This window comes from Saimiri boliviensis, chromosome 5 (assembly GCF_048565385.1).
Source record: "Saimiri boliviensis isolate mSaiBol1 chromosome 5, mSaiBol1.pri, whole genome shotgun sequence".
Classification (NCBI taxonomy): domain Eukaryota; kingdom Metazoa; phylum Chordata; class Mammalia; order Primates; family Cebidae; genus Saimiri; species Saimiri boliviensis.
Window position 1 is genome coordinate 18,318,660 of NC_133453.1, and position 21,567 is coordinate 18,340,226.

Below are 21,567 nucleotides of genomic sequence, written 5' to 3' on the forward strand. Positions count from 1 at the left end.
ATACAGTAATAATCTCCCTTTTGTGGGGAAGGTAAGAAACAAGTTCAGATTATCTCCATAAGTGAATAGATACAAGAAGAGATTGGGGAAAACCTTTCATTCCTTTTCTTTTTTTTTTTTAAGGGATAGGGTCTCACTACATTGCCCAGACTGTGCTCAATCTCCAGAGCTCAAGTCTTACTCCCACCACAGCCTCCTGAGTAGCTGGGACTACAGGCACACCACCATACCCAGCTTCCTTTTCGTTTTTGAATCACATTAACATACGACCTTAACAACAACAAACACTTTTTTTTTTTAAGATGGAGTCTCACTTTGTCACCAGGCTGGAAATGCAGTGCTGTGATCTCAGCTAACTGCAACCACCACCTCTCGATTTCAAGTGAGTCTCCTGCCTCAGCCTCCCAAGTAGCTGGGACTACAGGCACACACCACCACGCCCGGCTAATTTTTGTATTTTTAGTAGAGACAGGGTTTCACCATGTTGGCCAGGATGGTCTCAAAACAAACACTTTTTAACATACAGTCTAAAGATAACATAATGTGGACGGTCTGAGAAAATGTGCTGGTTTTTGACAGACTCAACAAATATGGGACAGGCTGAGATCTGGGTTAAGTGTTCAGCCAAGTGAAGGAAAACTAACTGCTTCAAAACACCCCCACCCTCTCTGTTCCCCAGCCTCCACACCCCAACCACTGCTCCCCTCTCACCAAAACACAAACACCAGTTTTACTGAATTGGGCACAATCTGGTTTTGTATATTCATTCTGACCTGTTGCATCTCTGTCCACACAGCTGAAAGAACAAGAATCAAGAACCCCAGAGAAAGGAAAACTGTAAGATCGTGCTTCCTTAAGTAGATAAATGTGTGAAGACTAAGGTCCACATACAAAAGCAGCAAAGTGGACTGAAATGTCCCTTTACTCCTACTGAGGGTTGTCAGATTTAACAACCTTAAATTCAATTTTAACTGAATGCCTTGTATTTTACACAGCAACCCAATCCCCAGTCAACCACAAAGAGTTATAATTAATCAGGATGATTAAACACCCTAGTTTGCCTGGGACTACAGTGTCTCAGGACACAAAATTTGCAGTACGGAAAACCAGGCAATTCCCAGGCAAACCAGGAAGAGCTGGTTACCCTACAACTAATTGTTTCATGGAGTAAGTAAACTAACTGCAGTCTTGGCTTTACCACTAGTTAAGTTTGATCTTCTTACATGAAAATAAGCTTTTTATACCTCATTTCCCCATATATATCATCATTTATCTAATGTACAACATTAAAGTAAGGATAAAATGTGACATAAAGAGCTTTTGAAAAATGCTAAGGTGTTATAAAAGCTAGCTATCAGTAGATATGGTTTCAGTACAAAGTTCTGTTTAATGTACAGTTTCCAAGTAGAAAGGTACTTGTTTTTATTTGTATCCGGGGGGTCCAATCTTTTGGCTTCCCTGGGCCACACTGGAAGAAGAAGAATTGCCTTGGGCCACACATAAAATACACCAATACTAACAATAGCTGATGAGCTCAAAAAAAAAAAAAAATCACCAAAAAAACATGTTTAAGAAAGTTTATGGATTTGTGTTGGGCTGCCACATTCAAAGGGCAAGTTGAACAAGCTTGCTTTATATGATCTACTAAAGGTGCTATTATTTATAATACTGAGTACTAGTTTCACTATATATAAAAATATTCAAAAATATTCAATAAACTCACCCCTTTTAGAACTTAACAATAAGCTCTGGGTTTGATGCAGGTTTCCCATTTAATCATCATGTAACATAGGGCAAGTCCCTTAACATCCTTAAGCTTCAGATTCTACTGTAAAACTGAGTTGACAATAATACATACCTTACAAAAATAAAATACATGTGTTAAAAATACTGTAAAATTCTGCTGACTATACAAACCTATGTATACATACAAGATGAGCATCCAAAATCCAAAAATCCAAAATCTGAAATGCTCCAAACTCTGATTTTTTGAGGGTCAACACGATAGTCAAAGGAAATGCTCACAGGAGCACTTAGGATTTGGGATTTTCGTATCTGAGATGCTCAACTGGTAAGTATATGCAAATATTCCCAAATCCAAACTGCAAAACACTTCTGGTCCAAGCATTTCGGACAAGAAATACTCAATCTGTACCAGGTATTTCTCTGTATCATTACTTTTTATACCCTGCTGATTCTAAAGATACAAAAGTCCATTCAACCTTAATCTTAGGAACAGCTTAGGCCATGGAGCCTGAGTAAGTTTGACACTGTTCAGCCACTTACTAAATGTCACTTTAGGTAGACTACATTTCTAAGCCTCACACTGTAAAAGGTGAAGAATATCTGCATTATAAGGTTATCATGGGGATTAAACAGAACATGTAAAGTATATAAGGGCATGCCTCATAAGCAATATTCAAATCTCAGCTACTATTTTCATTACTGATACATGTCTACTAGATTTAAGGTTTTAAGGTTAGAAGAGGCTGAGATCATATGTTCATCCATCAAGTCCCTTATAACATAAAATAATTGTAAGCAAAAAGAGTAATAATAATTCTTAGCATATCTTGTATTTGGAATTGATACTGTTCCATTGAGCAACCCCAGCTAGCTAGTCAGTTTTGGAGCTCTCTCTCCATGAGCTTCAGAGAGATTATTACAAATTTATTTTTAAGATAATACATTAAGAATGCTTGTTCCTGTGTCCAGTACTTCAAGCTGTTTCTGTTATAACCAAAATAAGTAAGTTTTCTCCATGCAGAAGTATAACTTTTTATATTAGAATTTTGCTCAAGCTTGACTCATTAAAGGGGAACAAAGAGGAATGACATGTTTTGTCACCATGGTATTATACTAATGAAAGGGCAGAGGAACTAGACCCTAGAAGCCCCAGTCACTAGCATTATTTTAATAATATTTATCAGTATAGGTTAACTGGCCAAGAATTAAATGCCTTGACTATATTAAGATGATACTGAATAGGATTCTTTATTCTTTTAGTACTACTACTATTTCTTCCAGCCATTTCCTACAAAATGATTAATGAGAAAGCCAGCTATATAAATATTTCAGGCAAACATGAACTATTAGATTACCTAATGACATCAACCTGGCTCATCGGTATTTGAGGATCTTAATAATTCCAATTCAATCCAGCTACACACTACATTTAGCATGACATAAACCTGTACCAAGGAGACTGAACAGACAGCCTAATTTTTAAGTGAAAGTTATGTTCATTGGATTAACAAATTCACTTTTAAATATACCTCTTTTTGGCCAGGCGCAATGGCTCATGCCTGTAATTCCAGCACTTTGGAAGGCCAAAGTGGACAGATCACTTGAGGCCAGGAGCTCAAGACCAGCCTGGCCAACATGGTGAAACCCCATCTCTACTAAAAATACAAAAATTAGACAGGTGCGGTGGTACACACCTGTAATCCCAGCTACTCGGGAGGCTGAGGCACAAGAATCACCTGAGCCTGAGAGGCAAAGGTTACAACGAGCTGAGATCGTACCACTGTACCTCAGCCTGGGCAACAGAGCAAGACTCTGTCTCAAAAATAAACAAACAAATCTCTCTTTCCCCCAGGGTAAAATAAAAAAGAAAACTCAAAGGCCAGAGGAAAAACATAACAGTTCCAAACATATTAAAAAAAAAAAAAAAAGCAACAGTAAATATAATGAACAAAGTATTCATATTTGAAGAGAAGACAGCTCTTCTGGTTATGTTTAAGCTTTGAGAATGTAAAAGAATTAAAGTTTCTAAAGACTTTCAAGATGACTTTAAAATGCTTATTCCATTTACAAGAGCTACAATAGCTTAGAATAATTTTACAAACTAAGTCTACCCAGAATATATTTTCTTGAATTTAAATGACTTATAGATAATTGAGTAAAATTATTTAGATGTTTCCTTTTCTCTTCCTCCATTTCCCTTCCAACCCTCAAAAGCCCAGTTTCTTATCTGTATTTTGCATGGACCAGCTAAAAAAACAAACTTAAGACAAGGCAAATAACATATAATTAGAACTTATGAGTATGTTATGGAAATATACAGAATAAATTACCTGCATCACAACTAACATATCACCTTAATTTGCACTGTGTAAAGGTTAAGTAGCTAAAAATAAGGTTTAAATATGCAATTACTTTCTTTAGTCAATAGTCTTGTGTTGTATTCAAATAGTATTCACTTTTGTATCTTTAAAATAAAGTACTTTCTTCTTCCTACAAATTCCGAATGATTTTACCACTAAAAAAGCTTTTCCTGAAGATAACAGTTGTCTTCCCTTTCATCACCTCCATTCTCTGGTGTGTCATTTCCTGGCCTCTGCAGCTGTCCTGCAAGTGTTCAAAACCCAGATTACATTTAAAAAGCGGAAGACGGCCGGGCACAGTGACTCAAGCCTGTAATCCCAGCACTTTGGGAAATTGAGGCAGATGGATAACTTGAGGTTGGGAGTTCAAGACCAGCCTGATCAACATGGAGAAACCTCATCTCTACTAAAAATACAAAATTAGCCAGGCATGGTGGCGCATGCCTATAATCCCAGCTATTCGGGAGGCTGAGGCAGAAGAACTGCCTGAACCTGAGAGGTGGCGGTTGCAGTGAGCCAAGATCAGGCCATTGCACTCCAGCCTGCCTGGGCAATAAAAGTCAAACTCCACTTCAAAAAAAAAAAAAAAAAAGACACAGCAAAAAGGGAATCTACCTTACGTAGCTATGAGAAATATTTGGCCCAACTCTTAAAAAACATTTTCCTCTTAAACCAAGGGAGCAGTAAACTTTCTGCTGCCTCCATCTCCTTCCATACTTCTCATCTAGGTCGCTTTCACATACAGATCAAAATTTGCTTCCCTATATTTTTTAAGAAGTTAAAAATATTTCAATCCAACAACTGCACAAACGACACATATAAATGTCAATTAACTTCCATTTTACATTATCTCTTAAATCACAGGACTTCTGAGCATAAGCAATTTCCAGATGTGAAAGGACTGAGTTCTAAGTTTCAGGATTCAAGACACTGGGTTTCCTAAGCAGTTCATGACATTTCCTTTACTTCATCACAGCTAACCTATATAGCATGATTATGAGTCTTGTTCCCCTTTTTAGGCAAAATTATGACAAAGTTACCTTTGTCACTGTACCATAGTGTTTCCTCCCCTGTGCCACCCTCCCAAATCGGTTTCTGACATCGTTTTCCCTCCTCAAATGCCCTAAGTACCCTAATGAGCACAAGTAAACGCACTGAAGCTCCAAAACCACTTCTTCATCTACCCAAACCTAGCTGATCCTCTATAAAGGCAACAGTAATTACAGTCATTTCTATAAATGTCTTCCTATTTAAAATCTATCATTTAATATCCCATAATTACCTTTGCAATTTCAATTTTATTGTAAATCTACTAAACTCTTTTGATGCACTCTTAGCTAAGAATTCAAAGTCTGAGGTTCCCATAACCCATTAACTACTAAAAGAAATCTGTAAAGGAGTACTGTGTTACAATGGGTTTAATTAGTCACTTCGAAAGCACTCTTGACTGGATGCGTGGGCACAATGGCTCACACCTATAATCCCAGCACTATGGGAGGCCGAGGCGAGCAGATCACCTGAAGTCAAAAGTTCGAGACCAGCCTGGCCAACATGGTGAAACCTGGTCTCTACTAAAAATATAAAAAATTAGCTGGGCATGGTGGCAAACACCTACAATCCTAGCTACTCAGGTGGTTGAGGCAGGAGAATAGCTTGAACTCAGGAGGCGGAGGTTGTAGTGAGCCGAGACCACACCATTGCACTCTAGCCTGAGCCACAGAGTGAGACTCTGTCTCAAAAAAAGAAAAAAAAAAAAAGACTCTTAATTTGATCATGTATATCCCTCAAAGAGACTCAGGCACAGACATGTCTGAAACAAAGTTCCTTTGTCCATCACACCTACTTCATTAAAAGATGGCAATCTTGGATATGCAAAGGGTCTGGAAAGACACACTCCATGAAAATAAGGGATATCCCTACTAAAAGAACCAGGGTAACAGAGAAGTTTCCTGTTTACTTAAGATATTTCTACACTGCTTACAGTTTTTAATAATAAACATATTACTTGTGTGATTTCTTTTTAAAATCAGTTAAAAATGTCAAGATTAGTAAATTCAACTTACGTGAAAAAGACTTTGAAATGAGATTCTGAAAAAGAAGATGTCAACCATCATGATTCGAATGGATAAAACACTTAGTGCCTTTATGTCATCAAAGCACTTTACCAACACAGACTATTCCTTACAGCAGTCCTACTCAATTTTATTTTCATTTCATCCAATGCTAAAAACCTTCAGGTCACTCTGATCTTTCAATTTTTGCCCCAAAATTTCATAAACCCTAATTCACTTCAGATGCCACAGAAAGAATCAAATTTTGCTATATTTCTTATGCCTCATTAGTAACCACAGAGACCCTTCTATAGGTTGACAAAAAGCCCCTGAAACTACAACCTCTACTAAAATGTCCAGTCAGAAATTTATAGTAACATTAATACAAATTTTAAATGACGATCACTTATTGAAATGGTAGTAAGTCTAATTCATGCTAAACTAAGCAAAATAAAGAGGCTATTGAGTTCAAATCCCTTGCAGATACTTGGTGAAATTCAAGTTAAGAAAAAGAAGCTGGACAATACTGCTTAATAACATAGTTTAATGTCCTAATGGATTTATATGGAATTAAAGTAAATATGAAACTATCTTCTGTAACTTTCATAATTCTACAATCATAAAATGAGAATTACAATTTTTTTGTTCAGTTTAGACGTAATTGGTTTTAACTTAATAGCTTTTATACCAAATAAATCTATTGAAATAAAAAATTAAATATTTTACCAGTTGACAATGGTAGGAGGTACTAGGTGCTTTGAAGATATGCACTCTGTGTCAAAACCTGTCAAAACAAACATAAAAAAGACAAGCATGACTACTCATAGTCCAGTTAATCAGAGCCAAATGCCAGCTTTTTCCTGGAAATATTTTACTTCTAAACCTCACATGAAAGATTCTGGTGAGTTTTTCTGGAAACACCAATCTATCACAGTAGCAAATCACATTTTATTATGTAACTTTTCTTCAAAAACATATAGTATACACACTACACACCTGTAAGAATGGCCAAAACCCATAATGCCGCCAAAGGTTTGCAAGGATGTGGAGCAACTCTCACTCATTGCTGGTGGGAATGCAAAATAGTTCAGCCACTATGGAAGTTTGACAATGTCATGTAAAACTCAACATACTCCTAATAAATGATCCAGCAACCATACTGCTCACTATTTACCCAAAAGAGTTGAAAAGATGTCTACAAAAAAACCTGCACATGAATGTTCACAGCAGCTTGATTCATAATTGCCAAAAGTTGAAAGCAATCAACATATCCTTCAATAAAGTAATGGATAAATAAACTGTGGTACATCCAGACAACGGAAAATGAGTCAATATTAAAAAGAAATGAGCTATCAAGCCATGACAAGATACGGAGGAAACTTAAATGCACATTACAAAGTGAAAGAAGATAATCTGAAAATGCTATATACTGTATGATTCCAACTATATGACATTTTGGAAAAGGCAAAACTATGGAGATGGTAAAAGGATCCAGGGTTGCCAGAGATTAGGAGACAGAGAGGGATGAATAGGGCAGAGGATAAAGGACTTTTAGGGCAGTAAAGCTATTCTATATGTACTATAATGGTAGATACACATCATCATACATTTGTTAAAACCTACAGAAGGTATAATACCAAGAGTAAGCCCTAATGTAAACTATGGACTTCGGGTGATAATGATGTATCAATGTAGGTTTATCAATTATAACCAATGCAGCATGCTGGGGAGGTAGGGAGATGTTGATAAAGAGGGAAGCTATGCCTGTGTAGGGGAAGGGGTATATGAGAAATCTCTGTACCTTCCTCTTAATTTTGTTGTATACCTAAAACTGCTCTAAAAAATAAAATCAATTTTAAAAAATAAGGTATTTCCAAAAGTCAAAAAGCATACTATAAAGGCTGAGTTCATTTACTCATGATGATGATAAAGAATAATAATTAAGATGTATACATGGTGATGTTAATATATTGTTTATAAAAACCTTTTTAAATTTTATTTCAATGATTTTCTCTATCATCTGTGAAGCAAGTAGTTAGTAGTCATTATATAGCCATTTTTAAGAATATATAAACAAGTAGAGCTAAAAGCTAAGTTTTTGAATCATTTAATTCAACATACCACTGCTTCGTTAGCTTTTAATTCATTACTAATTTTTGTAAAAAAGGACAGACCTTGCAGCCATAAAAAAGAATGAGTTCAGGTCCTTTGCAGGGACATGGATGAAACTGGAAGTTACCATTCTCAGCAAACTAACACAGGAACAGAAAACCAAACACCACATGTTCTCACTCATAAGTGGGAGTTGAACAATGAGAACAAACGGACACAAGGAGGTAAACATCACACACCACGGCCTGTCAGGGGATGGGGACAAGGGGAGGGAGAACTTTAGGACAAACACTTAATGCATTTGGGGCTTAAAACCTACATGGGTTGAAAGATGTAGCAAACCAACATAGCACATGTATATCTATGTGACAAACCTGTACATTCTGCACATGTATCCCAGAACTTAAAGTAAAATAATAAATAAATAAATATTTAAAAAGAAAGCCAGGCAGAGTGGCTCACTCCTATAATCCCAGCACTTTGGGAAGCCGAGGTGGGTGGATCACCTGAGGTCAGAAGTTCATGATGACCAGCCTGACCAATATAGTGAAACTCCATCTCTATTAAAATTACAAAAATTAACTGAATGTGGTGGCGTGTGCCTGTAGTCCCAGCTACTCTGGAGGCCGAGGCAGGAGAATTGCCTGAACCCCGGAAGCGGAGGTTACAGTGAGCTGAGATAGCACCACTGTACTCTAGCCTGGGCAACACAGCGCGACTACATCTCCCAAAACAAACAAGCAAACAAACAAAAAAAGGCAGATCTTAAACTCAGATACATCTGGGTTCAATATGCCTGCTGTTTCTTACTAGCTATGACTGTAGACAAGGTCATTCATCTATTCATCCGGGGGAAATAACTTAGAAATCACCTTCGTATTAAAAATTCTTTGTGCCAGTTTCCTCATATGTAAATGAGAATAGTGCCATAAATAATTCATATCCATATTTTTAGAATTTCTAGAAATAAAAGAGCAGTAAGAGAAAGCAGACTATGTATATTAACAGAAAATTCCACATTGTTTATTAACTATTAAAAATGGTCAACCTCATTAATTATCAAGAAAATGCAAATTAAAACAGTATCATTTCCCCCATTAAATTTTTTAAATGAAAAAAAAAATTCACAATTGTTGGCGAGGACACAGGAAACAAGATAGCTGTTGGCATTCTTAGGGAAGTACAGCCAGTTTGGAGAGCAATTTGGCAGCATCAGGCAAAAGCTGAAAATGTAGATTCCTATGACCCAGCAATCCCTTTTGAGAAATATGCCCTAGAGAAACTCTGGCACAGGTGCATACTTACTTTACCCTACTTTGTTTTGTTAGTTAAATGGCCCAAGGAGACAAGTCCTACTAGGTATTTAATTGGTCCTCAATAAATGTTAATCTCTTCAACAAATATTTATTAAATGCCTTAGTCACTCCAGACCTGACACTTTGCATTCTGAGAATGACACCATTAACACTGAAAAAAAAAATTCCCAGTCAGTGGCAGGGCCTGACAAATCACTTTAATATGGCAAACTATGAAAAGTGCAACAACTGCATTAGGAAAACAGGCAAATGCAGCCTTTTTTCTAGAATGGGGAAGATAAGGTCAAGGAAATCACTATAAACTGAGTTAATGTATGTATTTTTGTTCAAGCAGATAATATCTGCAGGCAGTAATAACAGTTATGTGTAAAAGCAAAGGGAAGCATACAAGAAAAGAGAAATTTCAGAAGACTCTTAAATAGTTGTAGTAAGCTGAAGAAAGGACCTCAAGGGTATCAGGCCCTAATCCCTAGAGTCTGCAAATGTGACCTTATTTGGAAAAAGACCCTAGATTACCCAGTGGTCCCTAAATGCCCTCACAAATGTCTTTATAAATAGAGAGGCAGAAGGAGATTTGACACACACGAAGGAGACGGTGATGTGAAGATGAAGCAGAGAGATATGAAGACGCCGGCCTGAATGATTGGACTGATACAAGGACTTGAAGATGCTGGTCTGAAAGATTGGGCTGGTAAGACAGAACACCAGAAGCCACTAGAAGCTGAAAGAGGCAAGGAACAGGTTCTTCCCTGGGTCCTTCAAAGCTCTGCTTCAATTTCAGCCCAGCAACACCAACTGGAACTTCTGGTTTCTATTAACATTAACAGAATAAATTTCTGTTGCTTTAAGCCACTCAATCTGTGGTGACTTGCTACAGCAGTCCTAAAAAACAAATTTCTCACTGCTGCTGTGAATGTATGCTGCACTGACCGGTTAAAACATTATCCACGTCTCTTAAAAGTCTTGTAACTTTTATTAGCAGGGGGATGACATACTCGGATCTCCGTTTAATAATATTAAACCTGGTGTCAATGTTGAGAATTATTTGTGGAAAAAGAAACTAGAAACAGGATAAACATTTCAAAATTCAAAATCCAGACAGAAGATAAAGTTCTTAATCACCAGATATTCATGGAAAATCATCACTATCAAAGAAAGAGAAAAAAACAGCAGAGAAAAGGTGCCTCAGTGGAAATAAGACAATGCAGGAAATGTGGAAAATGTGTAAATACGTCTATGTAATATTCTTAAAAGCCTAAGAGAGGCTACTGCCATCTATGAAACAAGAATGGGATGCTATATATTAATAGAAGGAATAAAAATAAGAAAAAGCTCTTGGAAATAAATAGCAGCTGAAATTAAAGAGTCAATACAAGTGTCAGAAAATGAGGTTGAGAATCTTTCCCAGAAGAAGAAAACCAAAAGAGGGTAAAATAAAGAAAATTTGATTCTCATTTTCAAAAAAAGAAGTGTTAAATTAATCCAAGAGATTCAAGTTCCACTACAAGGAGTTCCAGAAATAAAAAGAAACGAGAATAAAGAGGCAGAAATTCCTGATGCATTCTGCAATATTATATCCCAGAGCTGATGGATACTACTAGTCTTCAGGTTGAGAGCTGGGCAGATAAATAAGGCAAAAACATAACTGACTTCTAGACACAGCCATGTAAATTCTCAAAGTGGAGAGTGTAAGAATATCCTAAAATCCTCCTAAAAAAACAGAAAGCAGGCCACTGCAGGGTCCAGCCCTGCAGGGTCTCCTGAGTGTTCTTTAGTGTGCGGAGACAATAGATCACAGGAAAGAAAGACACAAGACGCAGAGATAAGAGAAGAATTCAGCTGGGCCCAGGGGACCACTTCTACCAAAGCATGGAGTCCAGTGGTGGCCAGGAATACCTGGAGGTGCTGATATTTATTGTATACAAGGCAGGGGGGCAGGGCCAGAAGAGTGACTCATCTGACATGATTGGTAGGGTCAAGGAAATCACATACTTAAAATACAGGGGGCCACCTGGGTATAGCACAGGGGGCCCCTCCCTATCAGGGAGCAGGCACATATGTCAGTATCTTTCTATGCACTTATCAGAAAGATCAAAGGATTTTAGGATTCCTCTTATTCTTAATTCTTACTTCTGACAACTTCTAAGAACTTAAAAAGAGCATCAGGTGGGAAAGTGGACAAGGATGGTGACCATTAAAGCACAACACCATGACACTTAAGCCACTGGATGTCTTAGGGCTGGCCTGGCTAATGTCAGGCCTTCCTCAAGAGTCGGGCAAGTTCTCTGAACTTCCCCAGTGAAAGGAAAACTCCCCTTCACGGCCTGTTAAGTAACAGGCTCCTTCCCAGGTGCTAGCACTACCGCAAGGCTCTTACTCTCGCCTCCTGATCACTTCTCACAATCTCCCTTCAGATCCTAATTATATTTCCACCCGATTATGTCCATACTATAAGACTAAAATGATTCTATGCTATAATACTAAAGCAAAGATTAATGAAGAATCATGATTTAATAAGATTGATTATATAATTATGTGATTGTTTCTACATCTATTTGGTGCCATTGCTGTAACTAAGTAATAAGTAAATATATATGTTATCATTGCTGTATCTAAGTAACATATTTGGTATCATTGCTGTAGCTAAGTAATCAGTAAATATATTTGGTATCATTGCTATATCTAAGTAATCAGTTATTTATTATGTTGGGACAGATGGTGTCTTCAGTCTCTTGACTTGGCACCTAGGCAACTTTCTTCCCACAGGTCACCTAAAAATAAGGTGATCCTATAAACGATCAACAAACAAGGATGCGTTTCAAAGTAAAAGGAGGTACTATTAAAAAGAGTGCTTTGGAGGTATTCAAGACAAATCAGGACATATGGTCACCAATCCTATAAGGCAGGAATCCCCAACCCCTGGGCCACAGACCCGAAAGGAAGTGAGCAGCAGCAGGTGAGCAAGCATTACTGCCTCCTGTCAGAACAGTAGCTGCATTACATTCTCACAGGAGCAGGAACTGCGCCTGCAAGGGTTCTAGGTTGTAAGCTCCTTATGAGAATCTAATGCCTGATGACCTGAGGTGGAGCAGTTTTATCCCAAAACCATCCCCCTGCCTCCCCAACTCCCATCTGTGGAAAAATTATCTTCCACAAAACTGAGTCCCTGGTGCCAAAAAGGCTGGAGACCAAGTGTTATAAAGGAATATCGGCATCAGACGTCTCAGAAACACAGGAAGGTAGGCAGCTATGAACAATGCCTTAAAAGTTTTGAGAGACGTTGCGCACTATGGCTCACGCCTGTAATCCCAACACTTTGGGAGACCAAGACAGGCAGATCATGAGGTCAGGAAATCAAGACCATCTTGGCTAACATGGTGAAACCCTGTCTCTACTAAAAATACAAAAATCAGCTGGGCGTGGTGACGCGTGTCTGTAATCCCAGCTACTCCAGAGGCTGAGGCAGGAGAATCAACTGAACTCGGGAGGCACAAACTGCAGTGAGCCAAGATCACACCATTGCACTCCAGCCTGGCAACAGAACAAGACTGCATCTTTAAAAAACAAAACAAAAAAAAAAAACAGTTTTAAGGGAAAGTTTTAACCTAGAATTCTACTCTGAGCTAATTTTCCAATCAACTGCAAGTAAAATAAATTTTCAGACTTGCAAAAACTTAGAAAATTTACATTCCACAAACACATTTTGCTAAGAAATTACTTTAAAAAGTCCTCAACCATGTGCATATATTCCTTTAAGTTTTAAAACAATTTTTTAAGCCAAAATGATCTGAAATTTTGTGACCTAGTTTACAAGAGCTAATATAATGCTGATTTCAAAACCTGGCTTACCATGTAGGACAATCTCTTTAATGAGTATGAGGAAAAACTCCTAAAATGTCAGCACATCTAATCCAGCGGAGTTAAAAGAATGATATACCACAACCAAGCATGGTTTGTTTACTCTTTGAGTGCAATGACTCTTCACCCATTAGAATTCTTCATTACTACCTGTTAATTCTTCTATATTTAACAGGCTAAGTAGGAAGGGAAAGGTGTGAGCATCACAGTATATCTTAAGCATCTAGGAAAAGTGAGGCCAGGGCATGGTGGCTCATACCTGTAATCCCAGCACTTTCGGGAGGCTGAGGTGGGTGGACCACCTGAGGTCAGGAGTTCGTGACCAGCCTGGCCAACATGGTGAAACCCTGTCTCTACTAAAAATACAGAATTAGCTGGGCATGGTGGCACATGCCTGTAATCCGAGCTACTTTGGAGGCTAAGGCAGGAGAATCACTTGAACTCAGGAAGTGGAGGTTGCAGTGAACCAAGATCACACCATTGCACTCCAGGCTGAGCAACAAGAGCGAAACTGCATCTCCGGGTGGGTGGGGAGTGCGGGGGTGAATATCAACTATTAACTTTTAAAGGAACATCTTATTCATAAACAAAACCACTTAACCTTAAAACAAGTGTATTTATTAGAAATCAACCTTAAACACCACACTGAAAAGCAACTGCCATACAAGTAAGGAATAACAAGGCCAACTATGATCATAATTACTGTACATCAAGAAGGCTCTAACTCTATGCTGTCCAGTGTGGTAACCACTAGCCACAAGTGCCACTGCGCACTTGAAACGTGGCTAGTCCAAACTGAGATGTGCTCTAAGTATAAAATACACACGGGATTCCAAAGACCTAGTAGTAAAAAAACAATGTAAATCAATTCATTAATAAATTTTATATTGAATATATATACCAAAATAAGATTTTGGATAAAGTACATTAAATAAAATGTATTAAAATCAATTGCCTACCAGAAATTTAAAACCACATATATGGCTCAATTTATGGCTCTCAATGCATTTCTTCTGAACAGCACTGCACTTCAGCCAATGCAATAAAAAAAAAAAAAAAAAAAAAATGAGCAGTATGAATACTGAAAAAGAAAAGACAGAATCATCATTGTGTGCAGATAAGTGGCTGTCTGACAAGAAAATCTGAAGGAATCATTTGAAAAATATCCAATCAGAGGGAAAATTCACAGATAACTGGATACCAGGTAAATAATAAAAATTGATAGTTTTCTTATATACTATTAATCACCAGTTAAAAATTGAAAGGGAAATATAGTCCATAATAACAAAAGCAACTTTAAAATACTTCACGCAACATAACATTCCTATTTACATATGTGTGTCTGTGTGTGTAAAATGATACTGATAGACACCAAAAACTCTAAATATATGAAAAGACAGACTTGTTCCTGGGTAGAAAGAATAAATGTAATTCTGCCAAAATTAACCCATAAACCAAATGCAATCCCAATTACAATCCTACTAGGATTTGTCTTACATGTTTGTTTTGTATGGTTATGTGATATATTAACTCTAACAATTATCTGGAAGAAAAAATTTTTTGAGAAACAGCATATTTAATGCATACTTGCCCTATCAAAACAAACACTAATTGTTTTAATACAGAATTTAAAAACCAGAAATAGTCACGGGACTTTTGCATATAGCAATAGTGACATTCCAGATCAGTGAGTAAAAAATTATCCAGTAAGTTGCACAGTGTTAAAGAAAAATTGTAACTGAGGTACCAGCTGAATTAAGTCCTGGAAAGATGAGAAGCCGATCTCTGAAGCAAACAACCAGCCTAGTAATACCTCTCTTCCACAGCTCCCATATTCCATTTAAAAAAAAAAACGTTTACTATTGGCATGTATTCTGATTCTAAAATAGTGTCCAATGGTGTTAACCCACAGTCCACATTGCCTGGCCTGCAACTGTTGGGGAGGGAAGCACTGGCTCTGTTTCACATACCTGATTCCATTCTGTTCCCATCTCCAACCCCACAGACTTTGGCAAATGTGGGAATCCACAGCAGACCTACGACCAATGAGGCCTGTATCAAAAATATAAATGCGTTGGTCCAATCATATTCTTCTCTCCAGCACTTGGAATGGGATATGGAATTGGGAGAGACAGAAGCAGCTAAGAGGGCTGTCAAAATAAAGTCATCCTTCAAGATTCAGGATGAGTATATGTACCCACAGACAGAACCAAATCAATTCCTCCAGGTTCTGATTCCTCCTCCACTCCTGCCTAATGCAGAGGCATGAATGCGCACAGAGTGAGTAATCACAAGTAGCCTGAGATGGCTGGATGACAGGAAATATGGAGGGAGTTAGCAAAGAAAATGCTGTAGATAGGATGAGATAGGTTTTCAAGGAATGCATTTAACTAAATCTGCTTTTCATTTTTTAATTTTCTTTTTCTTTTTTTTTTTTTGAGACAGTGTCTCTGTCCCCCAGGCTGGAGTAAAGTGGCACCATCTCGGCTCACTGCATAGGTTTTCAAGGAAAGCATTTAACTAAATCTGCTTTCTTTTACTTTTTAAATTTTTTTCTTTGTGAGACAGTGTCTCTCTCTGTCACCCAAGCTGGAGTACAATGGCACCATCTCGGCTCACTGCAACCTCTGCCTCCTGGGTTCCAGCAATTCCCCTGCCTCAGCCTCCCAAATAGCTGAGATTACAGACACCTGTCATCATGACCGGCTAATTTTTGTATTTTCTGTAGAGATGGGGTTTCACCATGTTGGTCTGGTCTCGTACTCCTACCTCAGGTGACCCACCCCACCTCAGCCTCCCAAAATGCTGGGATTACAGGTGTGAGTCACTGTACCCGGTCCTAAATTTGTTTTTTTTAGAATGCTTACTTGAGTCAACACAGAAAATAAACCAGAAGGGATTCCAGGTGTGTGGCTATTACAACAGCTCAAGTGATGAAGTGCAGAATTTAAGGCAGCAGACTCAGAAGAAACAGGATCAACTGTGGAGGCTTTTCTGAGGGAAAATAGTAGGACCTGACAGGTAGGATGTATAGAGTAAGGGCTCTGAAAATCAGCGTCTACGTTTCCATAATGAAAGAATGGTGGCATGTGATGAGGAATACAAGAAGAACAGACACAAATATGAGTGCGTGAATATAGGCCTGGATGTTAAGTTCGTGGGAAAGGCCAGAAGAGAGACTCAGTATATTGTTAGAAATACAGGACTGGGGTTCCAAACAGCTGAAGATGCAGATGTCACAGTCACCACTGACTCTATTCATAGAACACAGAATTCCTCAAAAACAGTATATTCAGTTGCAGGATAAAGGATTAAGGGCAGATGCCAGAAGAACCAACAAGAAAGGTAGAGGAACAGGGAACAGTGCCCTAGAAGCCAAAGACAAGCACAAAGGTTGATGAGGGTGTTGTCAGGAGTATCAACAAGGCTGCAGAGAGGGCAACAAGCAGCAATGACATTAAAGTACAGCATGCAGTTGGCCTGGCTAAAACAGTCCATCACATTCCTGCCTTCATAATCACATAAATTTTTAAAATTACATTAGCATATATTACTCAACCAGCTAGTTATTCAAGTACATATTTATCAACAAAAAGTCTATTCTTCGGGAATTCCTGAGCTCCCATTAGTAAGTACATACTGGTTTTTTTCATGTGAGATTGTTGGCCTTGCAAAAATTTTGTGGTTAACATGTTCAAATCTTTCAATTCAATTTAATAAATGCTTACTCAGTATCTCAGGTCCATTACTGTCCTAGGTGGCAGGGATGCAGAGACTGATTCATTCATTCATTCAACAAATGTGAGTGTCTCCTACATGCTGGGCACTAGGTGTGCGGCAGTGAATAAAACACAGTTTCTTTCTAGTGGAAGAATAAATTAAACCTACTCTCCATGAAGCAGCTCAAAAGAAACACATTATGTTCTTGACTTATCTAAGAAAGACAGCAAATATAATTATTTCATAAAGCTATTTGAAATTAATAACAAGAAACAAAAACTGTAATCACCTATAGTTAACATGCCTGAACTCTGGCATCATATAATATAAATAAACTTTATTAACTTAAACACACAGACATACAGTCAGCTCCCAATTACCTATGGGTAAATTATCTATACATCAAGGGCAATTCCCAGATAGTGACTCACAATTCTGAGAAGTGTCCCATCCAAATTTCTAGCCTGTAATCCTCTAACACATGATGAAGTATAAGAATATACAAGCATTACATATGCCAGTTTTACACTATGTACACCATTCTCCCCAGAAGCATCAATGCAAAACACAAAAACTGTTACCTGCCTACAGAATCCTTCTAGAACTAAGTATTTATAAGGGTGTAAGTGAATCTAATAAAAACAACAAATGCCAATATAGATGTTTCTCACCAGAAAAGTAAATCTATGAATGTGCTATGCTTTTCATTCTCAATATAGAAGTTCAGATTTACATAAACACGCCCTGCATATCCAACCGACTCTGCCCTCATGGAACTTCCCATTTGGGCAGTCATGTGCTTGACCTCGTCATTACAAGGAAAATCACAAAACTAACTTTAAAAAAAAAAACCTCTGAACAATCTAAGTACAAAACTATCCCTTAAGTACAAAACTCCAAAACTACTCTTTATATATATATATATTTTTTTTTAATTGAATTTAGGTTTGGGGGTACATGTGAAGAACATGCAAGACTGTTGCCTATTCCACCAACTCTTTTGCTACAATCCTTTGACCCATCTAGACCTTCAATCCCCTTGATTCTCTCCACCACCTTTCTCAATCTATCAGGCCTCCTCTGGCCTGATCTCTATTGCTAATTGTATAAAACACCCTTTCAGTTCCTCAAGCATTCCCCATGTGTATTCTTGTCCCATGACTTTATACTTGTATGTCCCCTGGGTCCCATCTCCAATACCCTCCAGACTAACTCAGAAAAACTATGCTCTATCCGGAAGTAAGGAATACAGATTTTGACTGAACTCTCTCCATCTATTTTTACCTCCATCCTTTTTCTCCCCTCTTCCATCAAAGCTGGGTTAGATGTCCTTCCTCTGAGCTTCCAAAACACTTTAGGCATACCATTATCATAACTTATTACAACTGCATTTTAACTTTACTTTTCTGTCTCCCTGTAATAGACTGTGAGCTTCCTAAAGCAAGGACTGGTTTTTTTTTCTGCTTTCCTAGACTCTAGCAGAGTATGTGATACATAACAGGTATGCATAAATGTATATTTTTATAAATACTATTTTATATTCTATAATTTAAATAGGCATAAAGAAAATATTTAAGAAAATATTTTAAAGCCATAAAGTAAATATTTAAAGCCATAACAGCCAGGTATGGAGGCTCACACCTGTAATCCCAGGCTGGTCTCAAACTCCTGGGCTCAAGTGATCTTCCCTTCTCAGCCTCCCAAAGTGCTGGGATTATAGGCGTGAGCCACTGCACCTGGCCAAGAAATTTTTTTTAATTATATAAAATAGTATTAGTATGAAACACCTTTCTTCTGGTTTTCAATATATACATGCAATTACAAGGCCAGGCATGGTGACTCATGCCTGTAATCCCAGTACTTTGGGAGGCCATGGTGGGCATATCACTTGAGGTCAGGATTTGAGACCAGCCTGGCCAACATGGTAAAACCCTACCTCTACTAAAAATACAAAAAATGAACTGAGCATGGTGTTGCACACCTGTAATCCCAGCTACTCAGGAGGCTGAAGCATGAGAATCACCTGAACCTGGGAGGTGGAGGTTGCAGTGAGCCAAGACTGTCACTGCACTCCAGCCTGGGTGATAAGAGTGAGACTCCATCTCAAAAAATAAAAATAAAAATAAAAAAATACATGCAAGTACAGGCACAATGCAAGACACACTCAATCTAAAGGGCACAGAAATAAGTACCACCTGTCTGGAAAGCAATTTTGCAATTTTTAGTAAAAGTCTTTAAATTTTTCATACCTTTTTAACCAAACAATTCCACTTCTGTGAATATTTAATGAAGAAAAATAAATTTACTTGAGAATTTCTATTTGTGATTTATAATGGGGGTAACAGAAACATGTAACTGCGTCATGTAATAATTGTGAAAGAAAAAATACATTATGTACATATAGTAGATTATTATACAACCACTAAAAATATTTTCAAAAACATTCAATAACAGGGGAACTGCTCATGATAAGATAAATGAGAAGCAGGTTAAATATTAAATACACACAATATATTTCCACCTTTGTTAACATACACGCAAATAGGTATCAGGATTGAAAGCACCTCAGCACTGACTATATCTAGAATGTAGAACTAATGCTTTTATGTATTCTCCAAATTTTCTCATCAAACATAAATTCTTGGAAGAAAACTTTAAAGCAAATATATAAATTCATCATATATAATTTCTACAAATTTATGTAGCAACAATATTGACATGCCTGAAACACTAGGTCAATTTATGATCTTTTAAACAAGAAACTGAAGGGTAAACTTAGAGAAGACACTGAAAATATTTCTTTTCAAAACATACATTATGAAATATTATCCAATCTAGCTGAAAAGTTTCCCATTGGCATTAATAGGAGAACAATACCAAAACTGACACAATACAGGATCAGGTATATTGTTCTATACATATATAATTTTGGTAAATTGTAACATTCCTAATTATATAATTCAAACCATAAAAAGGTCATTGTTTCCGAATTTTGTAATAATAAAATTTAAACTTTTTGTAGTAACTGAGGACCAAAGATGCATACTGACTTGACGTAGATAAGGCTAACTAGTTGGCACGGTCGAGTCTCCAAGTTCCCTAATCCTCCCAGTCTACTCTCAATCGATGGCTTGTAAGAGACGGCTTTATTTTTATTCCTGTCTTATGCATGCTGTGGCCCATTTACTTTTGCACCCAGCTTCATCTCAGAGGACCTCTGGACAAACTCCTGCCCCTCCGGCCTTCCTGTGAATTTTTCCCGAAGCCAAGTCTCCACCCGACCCCACAATGCTTCAAGTCTCTGCCTAGAAAGCAGTCCAGTCGCCTCACCACCACACCACCATCCCCGTTTCCCTAGATCAGCTGGATGCCACTTCCTCAGAAAAGCCTCTCAAGACAGCCTACTCTGGTTCCCCACCCTTTGCATCCTATAACTTTGCCTTCACAGGACCTACTGCAGTTGTAATTAAATAATTACTTATGGAACTGCTTAATGTTCATCTTCCCACTCTATGTACCAGGGAAGGCCCATATTTGTCTTATTCATCACTATACTTGGTGTCCACTAGCAACGTGCCTGGTGGGAACATCCATCACATGAATGGACGAAGAACAGACAGATGAATGACATATGTTAAGAATAATTTATTTAAATTATCCTAAGATAGTTTTATTTTCTTTCTATACAAAAATATGCCATTGTTGGCTGGGTGTGGTGGCTCACACCTGTAATCTCAGCACTTTGGGAGGCCAAGGTAGGTGGACACCTGAGGTCAGGAGTTCAAGACCAGCCTGGCCAACATGGTGAAACCCCGTATCTACTAAAAGTACAAAAAATTAGCTGGGTGTGGTGGTATGCCTGAAATCCCAGCTACTCGGGAGGCTAAAGCAGGAGAATCACTTAAACCCAGGAGGCAGAAGTTTCAGTGAGCCAAGATCGTGCCACTGGAGCAAAACTCCATCACACACACACACACACACACACACACACACACACACAAGGGTAATTGTCTTAGTACTAGATTACCTATTTTATAACCTTCGGCACACCTATATTCTAAATTATGAACTTTTCCCTGTTGAGCATTTGCTGTATTTTTTTTTTTTTTTTTTTTTTGAGACAGATTTTCACTCTTGTTACCCAGGCTGGAGTGCAATGGCGCAATCTCGGCTCACCGCAACCTCCGCCTCCTGAGTTCAGGCAATTCTCCTGCCTCAGCCTCCTGTGTAGCTGGGATTACAGGCACGTGCCACCATGCCCAGTTAATTTTTCTTTGTATTTTTAGTAGAGACGGGGTTTCACTATGTTGACCGGGATGGTCTCTATCTCTTGACCTCGTGATCCACCCGCCTTGGCCTCCCAAAGTGCTGGGATTACAGGCTTGAGCCACCGCGCCCGGCCGC

At 38.0% G+C, this 21,567-nt stretch overlaps 1 protein-coding gene across 6 annotated transcripts in view; it reads right to left on the reverse strand.

The window, feature by feature from the left end:
- The window catches only part of ACSL3 (acyl-CoA synthetase long chain family member 3), a 77,026-nt gene that overhangs the window by 44,715 nt on the left and 10,744 nt on the right, over positions 1-21,567 (reverse strand). For 2 of the 6 annotated variants that reach the window (XM_074398964.1, XM_074398962.1), the window contains exons 2-3: positions 6,884-6,941; positions 6,170-6,194 (exon numbers count right to left, since the gene is read on the reverse strand). The exons of 2 other annotated variants lie outside the window; for them this stretch is intronic. The gene's annotated coding sequence lies outside the window, so the exon portion shown is untranslated. The remainder of the gene's footprint in view (positions 1-6,169; positions 6,195-6,883; positions 6,942-21,567) is intronic. 2 more of the 6 variants (XM_039469817.2, XM_074398961.1) reach the window with 1 other exon arrangement.